Genomic DNA, 5,769 nt, shown 5'->3' on the forward strand with positions numbered 1-5,769 from the left:
AAGAGAGGACGAATGAGTGGTCTAATAATCGAATTAGGAATATAATCTTTCTTTTTGGTTGTGTGGCTTGGAGCCTCTGGCTCATTAGGAATGACTTTGTTTTCAACAATGTTGTGGTGCTTTCGCCTGATGTAAGTCTGTATCGTATAATCTCATTTATGCAGAAATGGAGGATCTTGAGCAAGGAGAAGGGACAACTCTAGATCGACGCAGTGATTCAGCGGCTGAAACACCAACTGTCATCATCAAGATCTGAAGGAACCCAGGCCGCGTGAAGTGGAGAAAAGGAGTGGGGAAGGTGGCGCTATCTTTTACTTCACTAGTTGTTTAGGAGGTTCTCTTAGAGGGTGCCTAGAGAGCGATGGCAAAAGCTTTTGTGGAACAAATGTCCACATGTTTTATGCTTTCTGTCTTTCATGAACCCAGAAACGTTGTAAGCGGGTAACCCTAGAAAAACCTTCTGCTTTCTTATAAAGCTGGGCCATTGATGGTCTTCTATATAAAAAAGAGTATCAACTAGTTTGAGGGGTTGAGCCAATCTTTACCTTCCACTTGGCCATTTCAATGTGCTTAAGTTTATAGGAAGTTATATACACTTTGTGAGGGGTACTAAGATACCAAAAAGCTAAAAGTTATCATCCAAAAAAATTAACATGAGGTTAGAGAGTGATTAGTAGTTTAGACTAGAAACAGTGATCGCTAGGTATTGCTTCCTAGAAGGGGATTAAGGAGTGATCTAACAAATATTCATGTTGTCGATGCCTTGGGACCTTAGTGGCTCATGGAGACAGAACCTCTTGGTGGTGAATTAAGCTTGTTGATCCTTGGACTTTGGTGTGGAGCGGAGGCAAGAAACTTGTATGGGAACATCGAGACTCTTGCCGCTATGGCTCAAGCCCCAAAGTGAAGAAGGCAACATGTGACTAAACTAAGGGGGTGTTTGGATACTAGGTGCTAAACTTTAGCAGTATCACGTTGGATGTTCGGATGCTAATTAGGAGGACTAAACATGAGCTAATTATAAAATTAATTGCAGAACCCTGAGCTAATTCGCGAGACGAATCTATTAAGCCTAATTAATCCATCATTAGCAAATGGTTACTGTAGCACCACATTGTCAAATCATGGACTAATTAGGTTTAATAGATTCGTCTCACGAATTAGACTCCATCTATGCAATTAGTTTTGTAATTAGCCTATATTTAATACTTCTAATTAGTATCCAAATATCCAATGTGACAAGTGCTAAACTTTAGCCAGTGGTATCCAAACACCCCTAAAAGAGACCGGTAGACTCGTCAAAAAAAGAGACTGGTAGTGAGACTTGCTTATGTGGGTTAATCTAGAGTCCTGACTAGACGAAGCTTGACAACGGAGCAATAGTCTCGGTGGCTGCTCCAGCATGGACAATGGTTGGTAACTTGGTGTTTGAGCCATCAATACCATGAGACAAATCCTTATTTAAGTTTGTGCCTCCTTGTTTATATATGTACTTACTGCATTCATGTTTTCCCGTTCATCTGGTACTCCCTCTCTTCCATTCCAAATTATCCAAATTATAAGTTGTTTTGATTTTTTATAATCATAAACTTTATTATACACTTAGATATAGCCTATGTCTAGATGCATAATAATATCTATATATCTAAAAACTAAAACGACCTATAATTTGGAACGGAGGGAGTATTTTTTTAGAGCAAGTGCATAATTCACCACACAATTCTTTCAAAACCATGATATCCAATGCTCGGAAAAAGAGCTTTTGGTATCCTATTAAACTCCGGCAAAATTAATTCTGATCAACTTGCGATTTACCTGAGTATCAAGAGACCAGATCAGACATGCCCACAGTAGCTCACACGTTGGCTTAACCTGACATGCATGCCCACAGGCCACAGTGTTTCCCATGTCCATTTTGCACTCATATTTTCCAGAACATGACAAATGCCCAGATACAAGCTAGGGGAAGAGGGAGAAAAAGATAAGGAAACATGGATGGCCAAAAATTCCAGATTCCTCTGATTGATCGACAGCACAGGCTTGGATACAGGTTGTAAGCCCAGTCAGGGAGCATATCGTTCATGGGCACTGTCCAAGCCAGTTCCACCACCGCTTACCCGTCGTACACAACTTTCTCCAAGTGTCCCAAAAGACAGCGACAAACTTGCGATGCACAGAAGAGATTGCCTTCAGGAAAGAACGGGGAATAAATCATGTCGCGGATGACATTTGGTGATATATATGATGCACTATTCTGAAAAACTAACACTGACGATGTGGCTGGAAGGAGCTGATTAGACGTAATGAGATTAACAGACGGATAAGACGTTCGAATATGTCAGAGATTGAAGAACTTGATGGATCATTAATAACGTATATATTTCATATATGGACCAACACTGCTAATTTGTTTTCTTCATACAGAAGCGCAGGGACTGAATGAACAGTTTCGGAAAGCAGCATCAGGACTGAATGCTTGACAATGATGCAGAACATGGTTTCGATGCCGATTAGCTTGTGCTGAAGTACCATAAATGCTAAAATCAAGGTCTCTGAAAACTATTGAAACAATCTGATGATTATACTCGACGTACTTGTCTACTATGTGCAATGTGAATTTAACCCACCCATTCCCTATCTCGACGCACATATCTAATTATATATGATACATTGCAGCTCAATGGATAACTGAGAGATGAATTTCAGCTTAGATTATTTAAAGGCATTGTAATTTCCAAGTGCTAACGTAACCAGCCATTCACAATTTATCCAATACATAGTCAACAAAAAAAAACATGACACTTGGATCTCAATAAATGTGTAGCCGATTTATGTCGTTTCTGAAGCAAAAGGAGAAAACCTTTCTTCATAACAACAGGCAAACTGCTTCGTATTGAGTTTATCGCCACGCCTGCTTCCTGAAAACAAATTCTAAGAATGCGCAGTCAAGTCCATTGATCTGCAACAACAGGCAACAGCATCTATCATATATCATGGTTTTTCTGACAAATGTGTTGGATCAACAATTGGCCAGCCGGATAAAAGCCTAAACACTTTTGCACGGGGGAACACGCAGGTATCATCCTGCAGCAAAGCAGAATTCATCAGGGAATCTGCTTTAGTTTCCAGGACAAGAAATTTCGTGCCTTTCCTACTAGCTAGCCTCATCACTTCAACTCTACCTGTGCACAGGTAAACCAAAGCATGGATGGAATCAGTTATATCACAACAATGTTCAGTTGTTTTCTATCTCCAGGTCAGAAGTAATCTGATCACCAACTTACCCATCATCGGCGCATCATGGCCTATGCCGATCGAATTCTAACCCTACAAACCCCCACTTTGAGGGCCTTTCAACCTAGGACAAGATATTGGCAACCATCAAAACCTCCTTTTTTCCAACTACACATCAAGTGCATGCAGAAGTGAGGCAAGGGGTACTAGTGGAGGGAGGGGAAAGGGCAGCTCCAAGCTAGCCACTAGAGGGGGACAACATCAAACCGGGGGAATCTGCGACGGCCTATCGATCGCTGTCGATGTTCGGCCTGCCCTCACCGGTGTCGATCGCCGACAACACGATCTGTGAGGTAGCCCAGCTGAGCGGGGTGGAGTGTGTGGCCGGTGACATGGAATATCCTCTCTCCCCCATTTGGTGCCGCAGGCAGAAGTAGTGGTGGTGCTGACGACGTGGGGACGGTAGGCTGGTAGTGCCTCCCACTATCACTGTGGAAAGCGAGAGCACTGTGTGTTGCCGATGAAATAGCTAGTCAGCTTTGCCCTTGAGGCATGGCCTGCAGCTTCGTCCCCTTCCCCATGTATGGGGCAGTTCCTTGTATAGGCAATGAATCATCATAGGCCTCTTGCTTTCTGCCCATGATTCCATGGCGGCATGATGCAGTGCCTGATCCTTTGGAACTGCGCATTGCAAGCTTTTGTGCCTGCAGGAGCACTTTCCCATGGGAGGGGAGGCCGAAGACTTGTCTCTGCAGACTGCAGTCTACTGCAGTGGACGGTTATGTTTCAGCTGAATGCGTGAGTAGCTAGGCACTAGTGGCTGGTGGCCTTCTGTGAAATATCTTTTCTTTTTTTTGTGAGGATTTTCTGGCATAATCTGTGAGGTATGATCATGCGCGTTGTCCTTCGCTGCTCGTAGACTACACGTACTAGTGTTAGGCCCAGTTAGATGGCAGATTGGCTGGACCGGGCTGGATGCGGGCTTGGTCCACGCTCCTGAACTTTGCTTGTGCTCCTGGATATGTGACTTTTTTTAGACAAAAGGATTGTAATTACATTTTCCTTTTTTTCTTGCATTTAATTTGGGTGTTTCAAGAAATATTGTGATCAGCAACCCTGATTGAAGATATGTGACTTTCAAAATAAAGAATGTAATTACAGTTTTCCCTTTTTCCTAATGTCAAACCTACTGTGGTACAATCAAATTTAAAATGTTCTGTAACGAATCTTTTAGATATTCATGTTTACACTATCATGAATTTAGGAATTAAAGTATTTTAAAAAAATTGAAAATGTCCAACATTGCAATTGTTTTGTAAATTTAACTTTCTAATCTTTCTAATTGGAGAATATAATCACTCAAATGCTCAAGCTGAGTCTAAAATAATGTGCAATTTTGGACGGCAAAAGTTTATTGTCACTCTGTGAAAGTAAGAAGACTTCAACGACTTGTTTGACACTACAAGTCACTACTGGAAAACTGAGCATTGGTCCTAACTCTTATTACTGGTTGGTTTTTGACCCGGTACTAATGTAAGCAATAGTACCGGGTCTAGCGGATAGTTCCCCAGGAGCCCCCCGTGATCCTCTTCAGTAACGGTTGGGAGCTCCATTCGGTACTAAAGGTCACACATTAGTACTAGGTGGAGGCTCCACCCGGTACTAAAGGCCCTCAGGCACATAAGTATCGGGTGGAGGCTCCACCCGGTACTAATGGGTAATCTTTAGTACCAGTTGCAGCTCCCAACCTTATCCTCCCTCCGCCACCCCCCTATCTTCCTCTCTCTCTCTCTCCTCTCCCTCTCTCCCCTGCCTCCTTAATTATCCATTCCTCCCTCCCCTCTCTCTCCCCCTACCTCTTCCCTCCCTCTCCCACCACCCCCGCCCCCTCCCCTTCCCCCTCTACTCGCCCCTCACTGGCAGTGAGGAGCGGCAGCAGGGTGAGGTGCAGGGTAGTGCTTGGGTGGCAGGGTGAGGTGCGGAATGCGCGGAGGTGCTCGGCGACATGCGGGGGAGCGGCGGCCAACCGGAGGTAGTGGGGCACAGGTATTTTCTTTTTCTTTTTTTTTATGCTTCGGGGCTGACGGCAGTGGGTGGCAGGAGGTCAGCAGGGGCCGGGTGGCGAGGGTGGTGGCGAGGGTGGTGGGAGGGCGGCGGGAGGGTTGAGGGGGCAGCGGGATTTTTTTATTTTAAATACCTCTTTAGTACCTGTTATTTAACCTGGTACTAAAGGAAGTAGCAATACTGACTGGTACTAAAGGGGGTTAGGAACCGGTACCGAAGGTCCTTTCCCTGGTAGTGAGTAATGTACCTTTTCTTTTGAAAAAAGATATTACCGTGGGTAACCGTTATTAGGAATACATGTGACATTTTAATATTTAAATGATGAAACTGTATAGCGTTAAGAAGCAAACACACGTTTCCTAGATTATCAATGAATTTTGTTTAGGAAATGGAACGAGCAGACAACCAATATGGGAACTGGTCCAAGCGATTTAGAGCTCTGGGCTAAAGTGGACCATGCATATGACAGGA

At 43.7% G+C, this 5,769-nt stretch overlaps 1 long non-coding RNA gene across 1 annotated transcript; it reads right to left on the reverse strand.

The window, feature by feature from the left end:
• Window positions 1-2,809: 2,809 nt before the first annotated feature.
• LOC111256489 lies at window positions 2,810-3,855 on the reverse strand. Its single transcript, XR_002676597.1, has 2 exons — window positions 3,285-3,855; window positions 2,810-3,182 (listed from the first exon to the last, which is right to left on the reverse strand). It is a non-coding gene; the product is annotated as an uncharacterized LOC111256489 (long non-coding RNA).
• Between the last annotated feature and the right edge of the window lie 1,914 nt (window positions 3,856-5,769).

The sequence above is a fragment of the Setaria italica genome, chromosome II (genome assembly GCF_000263155.2).
Source record: "Setaria italica strain Yugu1 chromosome II, Setaria_italica_v2.0, whole genome shotgun sequence".
NCBI classification, from domain to species: domain Eukaryota; kingdom Viridiplantae; phylum Streptophyta; class Magnoliopsida; order Poales; family Poaceae; genus Setaria; species Setaria italica.